The sequence below is a fragment of the Pagrus major genome, chromosome 5 (genome assembly GCF_040436345.1).
Source record: "Pagrus major chromosome 5, Pma_NU_1.0".
Lineage (NCBI taxonomy): Eukaryota > Metazoa > Chordata > Actinopteri > Spariformes > Sparidae > Pagrus > Pagrus major.
In genome coordinates, this window is record NC_133219.1 from 31,516,606 (window position 1) to 31,533,146 (window position 16,541).

Here is a 16,541-nt window from a genome sequence, read left to right on the forward strand (position 1 = left end):
TTTGTGTAGTTACATTTTCTGAGTACACTATGGGGGCACTATGTAGTTTTGGAGAAGAAATTCAAACTCAGAATTTTAATATTTACAGATATATACATTTTTTCCATAAGTGAATAAACAAGCTGTTCTCAAAGGAAAATAAGGTCTTCAAAACACTGTTTGAAGCTAGAAAGGTGGCAGGGTCCGCCAAATATAAACAAAGTGAAACAGTATGAAGCTGTGTTGTCCTTTTAAGGTCAGTTTGTATATTCAGTTTAATCAGTCATGAGGACAAAGAGAGTTTGTCTATTTAGTTTTTTTAGGCATAAAAAAAAATCAGTCAAAGAAGATCTTTATCTTCTGATTAAATATTCTTCCCCAAAACTACATAGTGCACCTTTAAGGTGAACAGGTAAGAAATAATAAAGTTACAGTTTGGCCAGTTGAGATTTTCTCCCTTTTATTTTTATTCTTGGACTACAGTAAGACGGACCCCCCACATTCATTCATGGTCTGGGCTGGCCTCATAAAACCACACACACATTCTTAGTGCTATTCAGCCTGTCTCTCAACAGGTGTCACTGTGCAGCAACATTAAACAGTAGTCTCAAACCTCTGACTGTAGACTAATCAATACTCTACACCAGTAGGGACAAGTACATGTGATTAATCCTCTGGAGACAGAGAACAGCAGGACATTGAGTCTCCAGAGCAGAAAAAAATAATGTCCTAATGTAGGAGAAAATGAGAGAGAAAATTATCTTTCTAATCTGAATTCATTGTGTTATGCTTCATCAGTTTAAAAAATACTGCAAAAAGTGTTTAGCCAGGTCATATGACACCTTACAAATGATTGTTAAAGCCGTGACAGACATCCACAGATTAAAAACTAAATGTAAAGTATCTGAAAATACTCCTGCATGGAGCCTGGACAGTCTCTGCATACCGTTCTTGACCATGGAGCTGCTGACAGCAGAGAGTAGGGAAGCTACTTCCTGTCTGGTAATTTCAACATAAAAGCACATTTTTAAAAACTGAATTTCAAACACTGTTGTGTGCACATGTCTACAGTCAGAATTAATACAGTCTAGTGCAAGAGTCTTGCAATACATCCTTAGTTGTAATGTTCAGGGGTTGAAACTGTGTTAGAGAGGTGTTGATTCAACTTTATGATTATTTTGGGAGTTTAGTTTGTGGTGCTGCTGAACTGAGAGGTGTATGTGCTATGTAGTCTACCTCCATTAATATAAAAGGGGTGGATTAAATAATTGAAAAACCAATAAACTGGCAACTGCGTGTAAAAATGAGGTCCTCATAAAATTTGGCCTGAATAATTGGTTGCTTCTTGCTATTAGACTATACACCAAAACATGAATGTGCATGTCTATGAAATTAAACAAAAAAGAATTTCACAACTTCCAAGAAGGCAAAATTGCCATCATTGGACCACTGACGCCACAGGGAATGATCAAAAAATGAGTTGCATAATATTGCTAGAAAAGATTATGATAAATTAAAGCCACTGTTATGCAGTAAATTGAACAACTCAACAGTATAGCCTATGAATAGGGTAAAACTAGCTCTACTGCAGCAAGTTGCATCAGATTGTATCACTAACAGAGCTCTTCATAGCAAGTAGATTAAAGATTCAAGATGTTTATTGTCACTCTGGTTGTACACTCTTTTGCTTAAAGACTTAGAGGCTCCACTACAGAAATGGTAAAACCAGGATGATTTAATTCTCAGACACATTAAGGACTTTTTACCTACTTACTTGATTTTATACTTTGTGTGCTTGAGTCGTCTGTCAATTTTGCTGTGTACTGGTGTTTTATTTGTATGACCACTGAGGAGTTGCACTGAAATTTCATTGTACTCTTGTGCAATGACAATAAAGGCATTCTGTTCTATTATCAGGCAGCACGGCGGTACACACAAATATAATCTGTAATTATATTTGTGAATTTGTGTACATGACAAATATAATTGTCTGTAACCGCTTATCCTTTTCGGGGGGGGCTTTTAGTGCTTTTACTTACTTTTATGCTTTAAGTACATTTTGCTTTAATACCTTGAAGTAAAACTTTGACTACAGTATTTTTCACAGACCATGTAAACACATCATCCCCCAGCGTCAGTTGCTCGTGCACAGGGGGGCCCCCTGGTGGGTTGATCCGGCACTGGCGTCTCTTGCTGTCTTATTTTGAAAAACACCGTCGGAAGCCATTTTGTAAGTCCTCCTCTGACTTGACGCAGCCGGACCGACCGCGGCACATTTTTTTGACAGCGGAAATGAGGAGTTGCCACTTTTTTTTTTCCGCGTGAAGTTCGTGGCTGAAACTTTTTCTTTTCCTCGTTTTTTTTTTTTTTTTTTTTTTTCTCCTTTTCTTCTTCTCTCTGCGGAGGAAACCGTGGCGTACGCTCACAATGAGAGAGAAGGAGACGGGCTTTCCAGCACGCAGCTTCTCCTCCGGTGTCCACTTTCTGTTGCTCCTCGCCGACGTCGTTTTGACTCACTTTAGATGCTTCTCGACACATTTCCGTTATGCGAAGTCCAACTTGTTGGTTAGTCGTCGTGCTGTGGGTGCCCATCCGAGATAACGGAGAACGTGAGTATGTTGTGAGCTCCTTTTTATCACTCTTGTCTTAAAGTGCTTTTTCACTTAATAACAGTCCAAACTTCAGCACATGGAGGTGGTGGAGGGAGGGGGGATTAACTTAAAAAAAAAAAAAAGACGACCCGCAGCAGTAATGTGGACACATCCTCCACTTTTTCTTCACTTACGATCGTCGAAAAAAAAAAGTGTTAGTGTGGATTTAAAGGGCTCTGTAGCCGGTGATGATGGCGAAGACTTTCTTTTTTGTAAGTCAAAAAGTAAAGTTGTCTATTAAAAATGGAGCTGATTGGCGTCACATCAACAAAAGTTGCACACAACACGTGCTTTTTTTTTTGTAAGCAGCAGCAGCAGCAGCCCAGGTGTGTGTGTGCGCGCGCGTGTGTGTTTATTTCTGTGACGGTAGCTATTTGGCGCAAATCTACCAGTGGTGGTCGCCATGGTGATGTCGCAGTGTGAAAGCTGTCGCGACCAAAAAAGGCCAAACATGGTGTCAGACATGAAGACGGTCACCTGTCAGCACGTCAAGAGGGGCGTTTGTAGGTGGGGGTGGTCCCCCCTCGTGACCGGGTGCATGGAGACGTGGGGAGCAGACACTTGGGTTCACAATCCAGTTGTTGTGTTGTGGCAGCAAATCAAAACAGTAATGTGTGTGTGTGTGTGTGTGTGTGTGTGTGTGTGTGTGTGTGTGCATTCCTTCAAAGTTAACCTCACTATCTGCTCTGAGGCTCTGAGGCAACAGGTGTGTATTTGTGGCGGTGGTGCATCCCAATTGTAATGAATGAATTCTTTAAACTCCTTATACGGTGGTGGAGTCTCACTAAATACATTTATTGAATTAATTAGGTATTTTCACTTTATGCAACTTCGTACTTCTACTCTAGTACATTTATTGCACCTCACCTCAGCCAGTTGAAATGCTGCTCATATGTCAATACATCAATAATGATGATCAGAGTATGTGATGTATACCTACATGTAATTATATTATATAATAATAATTATATTAGTTTGTTCTTTCGATTTGGATTTGCACCTTTTTAAAAAAAAAAGTTTCATCGTTTGCTCTTATCAGTCTTTGTTTGTTTGGCCATGACCGTTAACAGTAACGTTAACCGTTTACTCCCAACGCTAGCGGAGACCAGGACAAACAACACCGTTATGTCACGTGGGAACCACCTACTCTCTCTGGTCGACCAACCACTGCTGGGTTAACACGTCACTAACTGCGCCACTTGTGATATTTTCCTGGAAAGACGCCACCGATACCCAGTATACATCTTTGGTATTATAGCAAGGGCTTTCATCAGTGGGCCATAGGCTCAGTCATCATTGTGTTACCTCATTCGGCGATAGATAGTGACTTAACAGATAGGGTTAGGGTTAGATGAAGATGATGCGACTCTCTCCGTTCAAGGGCGCTGACAGTCACCACCCTTAGCCACACCCCCAGCACCAGAGCTGACCAATCAGAGCAGGCTGGGCTTTTTGCGAGGGGGACCTTAAAGAGACAGGCGTTAAGACAGGGAGAATATTGTGCTTTAGCAATGGACACACTATGAGAAAAATAATGTGTTTTTTGAAGATTAAGGCATGTAAACATTTTCTGAGATACATCCAAAATAAAAATATGAACCTCAAAATGAGCATAATATGGGCCCTTTAAAGTGCATTTTTCTGGTAAAGCGTCTGTACTTTCACTCAAGTAAACTTTGAATGCAGGACCTTTACTTGTACTCCTACACTGTCATATTACTACTTTTTCTTAAGTAAGGGAGTACCTCTTCCACCACTGCCTTGCATTTATATAACAATATCCATACAGAGGCTCCCAAAGGTCAAAAATATACTTGTGAGGGCTTCCTCCATCTGCCAGGCCATTTCCATCACAATAATACAACAGGCCTCAGTTGAACTCAGAGAGAGAACATTGTCAATTTATGAGCTAACCGGCTAACGCATAATACATCCAATGTTAGCTGACTGAATAACATGGCTAACAGATGAGCTCTGGTTTGGGTACACAGGCGGTCAATATCAGAGCCACAACTATCAGTTGTTGGGCTGGCATACACACATAGTTGTGCTGTTCAATTTGAGCTTGGGATAGATTTTTGGACTTTGAAGCAACTTGAATGACCTTGATGTATGTACCTCTACTATTAGTGAAAACAGTTGTTGATTAATCTTCTGTTGATCGATTACTTGACTCACTTTAATACTGAGAGATTTTAAAGTGATAGCTGCCGCAGTATAAACATTGTGGCAGAACCTCCAATGATTGACAAATTTTATATAGTCTCATCGCATTTGATCATATTTGTCGTCATATCACCTACCCTACCTACACCTACCCTATGAAAGCACATTTGTAGCGTACATGTTTACCTTCTGTGGTAATCCCAGCAAAAGGCTGATGTTGGCATTCTTTGTTCATTCAGTCATGTAGATGTGACAGCTGTAACACCTTGAGTCATTGAAGCACAAAAGACAAAAAAAACATGCCTCTAGGGTGGGGAAGTAACGCCAGCTAGACTGTACATAATATTTTCCATCGCAGACAGGTTTAACTCTGTCAACCCCAGGCTAAAGGTTGACTCTTAATTTCAAGGTTCAGTGCGTTCCAGATCCCTAATTGGCCTGTACAGTCTGTATATCTTGTTTTCTGAACACGGTGCTGTCTTCACTTCTCTTTTACTCCATGTGGTAGGTGGTCCCATAGCCTAACACGAATACAGTAAAACCTAAACATTTAATAACTACAACCACACATTATTGACAAAAATTATTTACAGTTTCCGGGTCTGATGACCGTCTGAATATCATAAATTGTAATAATCTCCCTTACAGTTTTCAGCAGTGGAAAATCTTGGACTTTCCCTCGAGAGGGGGATGACACTTGTTCAGCGTGATTATAATAGGATTTTCTCCAACATGACATGATTACTTGGTTGGGGATTTCATGCCCCACAACACAATATTGTCTTGGTAACTATCTAGAGACGTCTTTCCTTGAAAGAAAAGACTGACTTAGATTACTAATTTCTGCAATATCTTTGATACATTGTGCATAATCGGTGTAAACGTATGCATATAGGTGTTGTTGCAGACGCGAGGGAAGTGAAAGAACTGGTGGATGCTGCGGCCTCGGATATCAGCCATGGATCAGACATTGTCATGGTTCCATGTCTTTAACTAAGATGTTATCAGACGCCAGTTCTTCTGCTTCCCTCAGGGGTTCTAAGAAAGACAGGAAAGAGAAGGAGGAACCGTGGGAGATTAATTTGCAGACAGACAGGAGTAGGAATTTGCAAAAGAGCAAAGATGGAGAAAGGCGGAAGAACAAATTAAGGCAGAAAATGGGAGAAAAAGAAAGCTTTTCTTTTCTTGTGTCAGTAGGGACCTTCTGCAATATAACACGTTTTCTGGCAGCTTCACACAGCTCTCGGCCACACAAACAGCTAAGCCTAAAAATCTCAGACTTAACTGTATTTTCTCACGACAAACACGCATACAAAGCATAGAGTAGGGTTAAGTTCTTGCGTGTGTGTGCATGCATTTGTGCAAGCGTGGGGGGGGGGGAGACTTGCGTGCCTGTGTTTTTTTTTTTTTCTTTTTCCAAAGCAGCAATAATTAGAGAGTCTGTGTGTATTTGCGTGTGTTTACCCCAATGCGCCCCTGTTCTTGATGTTAGAAGAATGTTGATTATAGGCCCGATTTAGCTGCAGCAGTATGAGGATGGTGTATAAAATGCGTCTGCAGTTGCAATACATTAATGGATTTGTGTGTCTGTGTGTGTGTTAGTACACAGTGGATGAAAAAACATCTCTTCAAGAGATGTTTTTTTTTTTCCAGCTTTACAAAAGAAACGTTTGCTTTTTAGTCAGTCTCCAGGTTTCATGAGTGCATACTTATAGAGTTGCAATGATTCGTGTGGGGCAGCATGGCAGCGCAGTGGTTAGCGCTGTTCGAGACCTGGCTGGGGCAGGGCCTTTCCGTGCGGAGTTTGCATGTTCTCCCCGTGTCTGCGTGGGTTTTCTCCAGGTACTTCGGCTTCCTCCCACAATCCAAAGACATGTAAAAAGTTAGGTTAATCGGTTACTCAAAATTGTCCGTTACTCAAAATTGTCCGTAGGTCTGAATGTGAGTGTGAATGGTTGTTTGTCCCTATACGTCTGCCCTGTGATGAACTGGCGACTTATCCAGGGTGTACCCCGCCTCTCGCCAGCCCCCCGTGACCCTGAAACTCTGATGGATGATTAGTGTATTGATGGATTAGTCAGTGAATTTAGCATTTAGTCGTGTTTAAGTTGAAGTGAAAGTAGGAACACATTCTCACGCAATTTTCATCATGTCACAGGAGTTTATTCCTAACACAAGCAGTAGAGTGTTTCTGTCTCTGCAGCCCAAAACAGGATGCTTGGGTGATGTTCCTGTTTTATAAAGTGCTATTTTGTAAGTGCAAACACTGAAACTCACTTGGCTCATCATGTGTGGAAAAGTTTATAACTCCTGAATTAGCCTTCCAGGAAGTCGGATGCCTGTAGATGATTCACAGCTGATCACGGTGACGGAAGGATTCAATTAACCTTTCTCCCAGCAACAACCCCACACACAGTTACACACAAACTTAATATCTCACATCTTAAATACTATCAGGCGTTTTCAAAATGAGTCTGAAACACATCACAAGTAGGGATGACTCATTCATGAAGTGCTTGCGGATTTCAGACAGACGTCAACATTTGAGTCTTGAAAGCCTGAATTGGCTGAAATGTACTGATTTGACTCCACCATGTTGTGAATGATGGATTGCTGTTTTCAGCTTTTCAGAAACTAAACCTGTGTTTAAGGGTTCCAGTAATAAGTTGAGGTCTGCTCTTGGTGGCTTTGTAGCTGAGAAACGTACTTAAACTGTTTAGTTATTCAGTGTATGCGTATTTAATGTTCTGTAATATGCGCAGTCAGTCAGTATTTATTTTGCCAGGGCTTGGAGTGTACGTGTGCAGGAACAACTTTCTGTGCACGTATTTAGTTTTTCTTTATTTTAACAGTCTGCACAGTACATTTAACAATCTGCATGACAATGCATATACGGCCAGCCACATAGTGTTCTTTTCAAAAAAAGTTCAGATGAAGGTTTGTGTAGTATCATATCACAGTAAAAGTAATGCTAATAGATTCACTGATTTAACTTATATGATTTAACATTTCTACCCTTCCTGTGGCATATTGCGTCTTTCTGTGCTATGGCATTCACCTCATGAAAATGCCTTTGTAATAATCTGGCATGTTTCCGAAGGACTTTTTTGTAACGTTGAATATTGTATTCAATCAGTGTTGTTTGTCAACTTTTATTAAGTGAGTTCTTGTTTTGTTTTGTAGGATAATGCACACAGTGCATGGCGTAAAGTACCGCACATTTCAAAAGCATTTTCAATACAATTTAGTTATTGAAGAATGTGTTTGATAGTTTCAAATTGCTCTTGCTAATTGCTATTTTTGGCAAATGTTCAACCATATAGATTAAATCGCGCTTAATTTTGACAGTTGTAACTTCTGAATGGTCAAAACACAGGAAGAAAAAATGCTTTTTGTAAAGCCTGACAGTCACTACTGACCTCATTCCTTTAGTCTCCCCTCCTCACACATCACATCCAGAGCCAAAACTTAACTTCTCTTTTCATTTTTTGCCTGTCATTATGTCTCTGGGAGCCCTATATTTTAGTATTTCCCTGACATGCCAGGGTCTGTCTTTGCAGGATAATGATAGACCACGGACTGTACAGAGACGTTTTGTATTAGTCATTGGTAGGATGCCGGACAGCTGGAAAGATGCTTGTTAGTGAGTATTTTACTTGGGAATCACTGGACACATACTCATATATACAGTTTTCTTTCAAGGTAAACCCCAGATTTGTGTTCCGTTGCTGTTTTAATGGGGAAAGTGGTGTTGTTCCTCCAGCATACATTTGGTTTCCTAGTTTTAATCCTTGCTAGTGCATTGCCATTTCCTTCTTGTCATATATCCAGCCCCCCCCTTTTTTTTCTTGCGCTCTTTTCCCAACCTGCCTCCCTCTCTCCGTTCCCAGACCACAGGAAATGGCCAGAAAGCGGCCGGGCTTTATTTCTGTGAGTCTTAAGAATAGCCGCATTGTGTTGCGTTGGAGCCTGCATTGTTGTGGGAATGAGAATGCTCCTCGCCAAAACAGAAAGCCTATGTACCCTGTAGTATTATGCCTACACATCAGAACAACAGATGGCACATGCAACACAAAAGATAAGTCGTCACTAGTTCACAGCTGTTACTACTGCTGCCTCTTGTTTTCTTTTATCAGAAGATTGTTGCAGTTTTACAGGATGTTCTTTCCCCATAGTTTTGTTTATATAGTGTGGTGTATCAGTGTTATTTCCTTTCATATGGTGTTACACAAAAAATATTTTTTGCTGATTCTTCTCATGAAACATTTGCAAGTGTTTTGGCTTTTACATCTGGAGAACAAACATTGTATTCCTTACTAAAGGTTTATATTTGTAAAATCTAAGAGATGTCTGAAACTGCAGGCTCCCACTCTCTAGTTTCACCCTGAATCAGCTGATGCTTTCCTCAGGCTGCAAGAAGTTAGGGCCGAGGTTATCTCATGTTTCAGGGCTACTTCCTCGTTTACAATATGTTCTTCAATTATGTAAGCGGTGTGCGTCTCGCTTTCTGCTCTGCTCATTATCAAAGCTCTTTCACATCTCACTTCACACAAACAGGAACACTGAGACTCAGCCAGTCCCCATCCCTGCAACTGCAGATGTTTTTCATGTCGACCTCTCATTTTACGCAGCTGATCAATTGGAACTTGTAGCTGCATGTTGCTGTTGTCTGGTTTTGCTAGTTTTTTGCTTGATGCACAGCAGCTTGTTGCACTCAAGTATAAAACGTGAAGTGAAGGGGATGAAAAACACCGTGTCAGTTTGTGTTAACTGCCAACACAGGCTAACAGTGGAACAGGCTGTTTGGTCTGTCATAACAATACTGAATGGTAACTGTGTTGGTGGGAATTCCTAGTCTTTTCTCTCCTGATAACAGACCTGCATAATAGTTGCTTGTGGGTTTGTAGTCATGGATGTCCTGCTTGGATTTTGCTAAAACGTTGTGTCCATGTAAAGCAAGGATGGAATAGAGCTGTATAAATGTATTGATAAACACCACAATAGTGATTGCGGCTTCCACTGTTAGTTAAGCTTGATTCAAGCAGGTTTTTAATGCTCTACTTTTATTAGTGTAAATAAAGTGTAAATAAGAGCCAGTGCTGTGAAATTATTTTCTTATGAAAGGTGGACTAATAATTGGGATAAATAATTGTGACCTCTACAGTGACTGGTTTTATTTTTTTCTGTATAATTACTGCAATTAAGTGGTTCGTTTTACATGCAGTAAATGTTTATTAAGTATTTGACTCAAACAGTTTTGAGAGGCAAGACATCCTGCAAATTAAGGCAAATGATCAGCTGTGAAATTGTTTTTTAATTGTAATTGTTTTACTGCAGAGAAAGCAAATATGTTTAACCTCATTAAATTCAGGTGCAACATATAAAATCCAAGCTGCATGCAACGCCCAAGGTAGTGCCATAAAGTACAGTTTGAATTCAGTTTGAACTTTGACCTTGCAATTTCCCTGAATATCAGGCGACGTGCTGACTGCTTTGTGGCTGGGACCAGTAACTTCCTGGAGTGTCCATTGGTTGCCTGGCAACTGATCCGGGTCAAGAAATAGCTTAGCACATAACCCTCCATAAAACGGTGAATTGTCACTTTTACTGTTTGTTTGTTTTGGTTTTTTTTACAGATTAAACTAACATAACATAATGTGTTCATTAGTGAGCTATGGAGGGGCTGGGAGGCGGATTTTGTTACCTTCGGACTAAGGCTGAACAATATTACTATTTGACAACTGCTTTTTTGATAACTGATTAGGCTAGTTATTTAGAGTCAAGCAAAAATGATGTTGTTCCAGCTTCTCAAACATGAGAATCTGCTACTTTTCTTCATCTTATGCAATAGAAAATTGATTTTCTTTGGATTTTGGACTGTCACTATGAACACTTCTTACTTTAAGTTTACTGTTTCAGTGCACTGATGTCATTTTAGACAAAACATTTTGTAAAGTATACTGCTGCAATTACATGTCTTTGTCACAAGTGCTTGATGACAACATTGGGGGGGTCGGGGGTCATTGCAAAAAATGTATATCAGCTGATTTTTTTACGCCCAATGTCGGATGGTCTCTATAGACAGCAGTTGCAGCCCTACTCTGGACAGAGCAAGGCTAGATTCTTCCCCCTGTAGTCAGTCATTATGCTAAAATGAAGGTTTGCTCAAGTTAATCTGGCAAGAATTGAGTTGTGTGCACACCCCAGACCAACACCTTTTTAATTGTCATTCTTCAGCACCACCTGTCTCTTCCATGTGTGTAATCTCGGCTTTCAACACAAATTAATTACAAATGCATTCAAGCAACAGCTCTTGTGCTTTGATATTCAATTACTCTTTCCATTGCTGACGTAAGAGTGCATTTTAGTGTGTGTGTCTGTGTGTACAGTGTCTTTGCATGTGTGTGCTGCACACTGCTTGCCAGGGCAGGGCAGGGCTTCCTGTTGCTGTGATTGCTGCCCAGGCAGAGCAGAGCAAAGATCTTTTGGTCCCCGTTCCCCTTTGGCTTTGCCACCTGGACCCACAAACCTGGCGCCGTCACCTCCCCTCTCGCCTTTCTTCTGCTCTGTTTTTCTCACTTCCTGCCTTCTCATTATCCTCTCATCCTGACTATCCCTGTGACTCTTGTTTCTCTGTCCCCTCCTCTTCCTTTTCTTGTTTGACTCTCCTCCCTCTCTTTTTAATAACCCCCTAACTCCCACACTCACACACTCTCCCTCGTTTGTAAATGTATCCCTAGCTCTGTGATTCATTCAGTGAATCAGAGAATGAAAATTCAAAGGTGGTAACAAAATCTGTTTTTCATCCCAGACCTTGTGGAGCACATGTTGCCACTTTTTTTTCCTAACGTATTTATTTTTCCACTCTAGTTTTTACGGGAAAAACGGGAGTGTTTGATGTCTCAGAGAGCCTTGATGCCATGCAGACTAATTGAGTCGTAAGCAATAGATTGGATCCGGCTGATCTCGGTAATAAGGCCAGTGCTATATAAAGGTCAGAAGGATGTGGCTTGCTGTAAATTGCATTTTATATAATGACTATGATGATTAGGAGCACATCCTATTTCTGTAGTAATGAACAACCAAGCGGCGCATAGAGGTGTCCACATTCTCAGGCGAGTTGCTCATATACCCATCTGTGTCTTTATGTGCGTGTGAAAAGAAAAAGGACTGTAAAACCATGCAGGTAGTGTCTGTGATGTCAATGTATAGTTTTCTGAAGGGACACTTTGAAGACTCGAGGTTGGATGAACTGTTTGCTGTCAGTTGTTGTAGCCTTAAAATCCAAACAATGCAAGGGTGGAGCTGAAGGATATTAGTAGTGCTGCAACCAGTGATTATTTCCAATGTTGATTAATATGACAATGATTTTCTTGGTGAATCATTTTACCTATAAAACGACCTCTTCATTCTTTATTTTTTTGTTTGACAGCGTAAAACTTGAGTGGGTGTACTATAATGTAATATAAGTAGAAGCAGCTATATCTCACATTTGAGAAGCAAGCACCATCAGGTGTTTTGCCTTTTAACTAATTTAGATTAATAGATGATCAAAATAGTTTATAATTCATTTTCTGTTGATTGACATTACATTTTTGCTCTCGATGGCAGTAGCTTCCACCACCAGTGTCAATAATTTTACCCGTACACACTCAATTCCCCCATTAAGCCTCGACATAATGGAGATATAATTATTAAAATCACAAGAATCCACTTTACAAGACATTGATTAGGCTAAGCTATTAAAACCAAATTATCTGGTACATTACTGAAGAGGTTGGTGGTGTTCTCCATTGATTTTCCACCAGAGAAGCGTTTTGAATAGAGAAGTATGCAGCGCCAGAGATGGCAGTTCTTAGTTTTTATCCCACATCTTTCCCTCAAAACCCAATCGTCTGCTTTATCATAACCGAACTGCAAGAGGTGTCGATTTGTGGCATTGACGGGAGCGCACATTTGAGATTCAAGACTGTTTCAACTAATTTGGTGCGACTGCAGACAGACTTTTAATAGGCATAGAGGAAGATATCAAACTAATGCACAGGATTACCAAGAGAGGTGAGCTTAATCAAAGATTAGACATTAAACTCGCATTTGTTGAAATGTTTTGGTGGGATGAGCTGACAGTGTCGTGTCATGGCACTCTGGATTGACCTGTAAAAAGTTGTTGTAAGTAAGTGTAAGTATAACCTGTGGGGAAAAAGTGTTTTAAACCTTATTTTGGAGCAAAGTCACCAAACCTTTTAAAGCATTTTTTAATCAGATTTGACTGATGATTCCATTCGTTCATTTTTTTTTTGTCCCAGTGACCATTAAAAGTTCTGTCTGTCTCCCCATTCATTTAAATAGGGGTCTGGTCTTGCTAGCCTAGGGTTGTTGCCAAGATGGCTGCTGCGAGGCAACACTTGCCTAAAAGGACTTTGTTTCCACCCAGTCTTAGCCTTTCTTTACAAGCAGTGGCCATTTAGTAGTACTGCATCTGAAGCCACCTTTGCACTAGCATTAATATGCAGCCATGGCAGTTGCCGCCTGCTATGAATACCTGAAAGCTCAGAGACCTCCTTTGTGCTTCTGTGTGTGTGTGTGTGTGTGTGTGTGTGTGTGTGTGTGTCCGTCCATTGCATCAAACAAGAGCTGCTCCCTACTGCGGACAACAGGGAGCACACAGTGGTGTGTGAGAGCTGATACCAAGCTCTTGAGATATAAATAGGACCTCCCTGCAACAGGGCTTCCACCAGCAGCACTGATAATTCTCTACGTGTTGTGTAAGCCCGAGTCTTTGTCAGTCTTTGTAGATTTTGTTTTCTTGGTTTTGTTTAAAAATTAATACCACCCTCCCTCTTTTTTTGAAATGTTGCAGTGGTCATGATTGTGTTGGCATTATTGGCCCCTGAGTTTTTTTTTAATGCTAGTTTTAAAAAAATTGCGTACATATGGTTTACTGGTCACCACTCTCATAGTGTCTGGGCATTAAGCAGCAATGACATACCACACGCTCAACCCCCCCCCCCCCCCCCCCCAAGCTTGTGTTGTGTTAAGAATCAACTCAGTGAGCTGACACAAGTCATGAGGTTACTCATGCTGACAAGATCAATTCACGTGTGTCTTTCACGCATCCTGTTTCCCTTCCTGCTTGATTAAAATCTGCTTCTGGTTGCTCCCAGTAAAGAAATGTTTAGAAGTTTAGTTCCACTTCTGGTGTCAGGAGCTACAAGGATATGAGGTAAGGGAAGCGATTTGCTGCTGATATTCTCTTTGTAGCCCACCTAAGTCTTAAAATTGGTTCTTTAAACAATTCAGATCAAAGTCTAAACTTATGTGATTGAGTTGCAGAGGAGATGACCTCCCTAACATCCACAGTTGGAGTACATCTGGGCAATTACTTTCATTATCTAATTGCCTGCTGTTGAGTTTCTAGAGTAATCGTTAGAAAAATATGTTCCCATCACAGATTCCATCTTTAAATGGTTTGTTTTGTCTGTTCCAACAGAAAGATACTCCATTTATAATGAGAGTACATGTTAAAAAGCCGTAAATCCTCACATTTTAGAAGCTGGATGCAAAGGATGATTTGAATTTCTGCTTGAAAAATGAAATCAATTATCAAAATAATCCACAAATTGTTCTATATTCACATGTTAGTCCTCATATCAGAGGTGCAGATGAAGAGATAGTACTCTCTAAATGTCAGTCAGTCACAAGCTGCTTTCCTGGTAGTGACTATTTTCTTCTTGCACCTGTTTGACTCGTGCATCTGTCCAGTAAAGGCAAATGACTTCTGAGTATCATAGATGTTATTGTCTGTTTGCTATTTTAAACAACAGCGGCTGAGCTGCAGCCTTAGTAGTAGTTTCAGTCAAAGTTGGGTTGCACAGTTAAGGCATACCGTGGTATGAAAATTGACGGTTATCATACCATATTTGCTAATCTACAGTTTTGAATTCTACTGTGTTAGTGTTGCTGAAAAATATAGATATCATAAATATTACAAAACTTGTTTTTTCTTGCCAACAAACCTGCAACTGTTGTCGACATAAGTCACTTAGTTGCTCAGGCTGCTTGTAGCGTTGATGCTGCAGGAAAAGCTGTGCCAGATTTCTGTAAAGCACATGAGAGACGAAGAAAGCAATCAGTGTGTGTGTGCGTGTGTGTGCGTGTGTGTGTGTGTCACAGTGAAGAATGCAGGCATTGAGAAAAAGGAGGAAGAGGAGGAGGGAGGGAGTGATGAGTAAGGTGAGGAAGACAGAACGGAGGGAATGCAGGGAGTTTGGCTCTATTGTGCAGGAATGTTTTCCATTTGCAACTTAGTGTGTTTTGAATTGGCCTATTTTTTTCTGTCATCCCCCGCTGAATGCTGTCTAGCAAAGCAATAATATGATAACAGAGCACCAAGCTGAGGTCAGAGGTCCTGGAGGAGACACAGAAGTGTCTTAGTCTTTTTGTTTACCCTCACATTTTGACCCTGCTAGGCCCTCAGTCAAGGTGAAAGTAAAGGAAGCATGAATCCAAACACATCTGGAGATCCTCACTCCAGTGGACACAGAGGATCAAAAGAAAGGAAAAACCATGGGAACAGAGACGGCCAAGCCCCCAGAGAGATACGGCAAGAGGAAGTGTGTGTCTGTATATGTGTGTGCGTTCAGTCAGTGCTGAGTCATCGCTGGGCTGGCCAGGCAGATAGAAACAGGCTTCTGGGGGGGCCAGCTGGAGGGGCGCAAGGGAACATGCACTGAGCATGCTCTGAAAACTACAGGAAGGGAATTAGTTGTTGTGACAGGACACATCCAGGAACTTGAGTGACGCAATATTTCACATTGCCAAGTTTTCGCTCCCTCATTGACGTACGTGTCCCCCTGGTACACTTGATGATACTGATGAAAAAAACAGCATGCTTTGATGCGTGTCACGATCTCAAGAATTCACAACTTTTCTTCTCTAGATGTCGTCGTTAAGGACAGGGAGGGAGATGTTAGCCGAGAGATAACGAGACATGTTGCTCCATGTTTGCCCCCCCCACACACACACGCACGCACACACACACACACACACACACACACACACACACACAAACCCCTCCTTATATTTCTTGTGGTTTTCTGTGATCTGTTGGACCACAGTCTATGGCTCCCCCCACACACCCCCAAATGCACACACACACATACGCACACTCATACTTCCTGTATTTAGAATAGACCCTTCTCTGCTGCACTGGAGGAAGATGGTATGTACTGTAAGCACATGTTGTTGAATGAGATTGATAAACCCTTGTTAATTCTGCTGTAGCTGATCTTACTGTAAGGTTATTCAACAGCTCATTTATGAGAAGCATGGGTACAGCAGTATGGAAATAAACTGCAGTTGTATTATGATGCATGTTTAGATCTTTTACACATCCTCAGTTTATTCAGGCGTTAATGTTCTCCTGCCAGTGAGTGTTAATGGTGAGATACTGTCTTTTTTCACTGCTTTTGTTCAAATAGTCTATCCTGTGCAAAAAAATGTAACTGCAAAATCCTATCATGGCATAGTTTATAATCAAGACAATGTTATCTCCTGAAAACTTCTTGTTGAAGTGTAATTTAAGTACATATAAAGGTTCTTATTTTGCTACATCACAGTAGTGTGAATATCTAACAGCTCTGTGGCTGAATATACAACATTAACTCATCCATGGGCTGGGTGCATAAACCAACAATCTTCACTCTTACATCAGCTGAGGCCTGTTGTGGTTCTTGAAAATGCATC

At 40.8% G+C, this 16,541-nt stretch overlaps 1 protein-coding gene across 1 annotated transcript in view; it reads left to right on the forward strand.

The window, feature by feature from the left end:
* Positions 1–2,498: 2,498 nt before the first annotated feature.
* Positions 2,499–16,541, forward strand: part of sh2b3 (SH2B adaptor protein 3) — a 50,508-nt gene continuing 36,465 nt past the window's right edge. Inside the window, 1 exon segment of the mRNA XM_073466406.1 lies at positions 2,499–2,588. The gene's annotated coding sequence lies outside the window, so the exon portion shown is untranslated.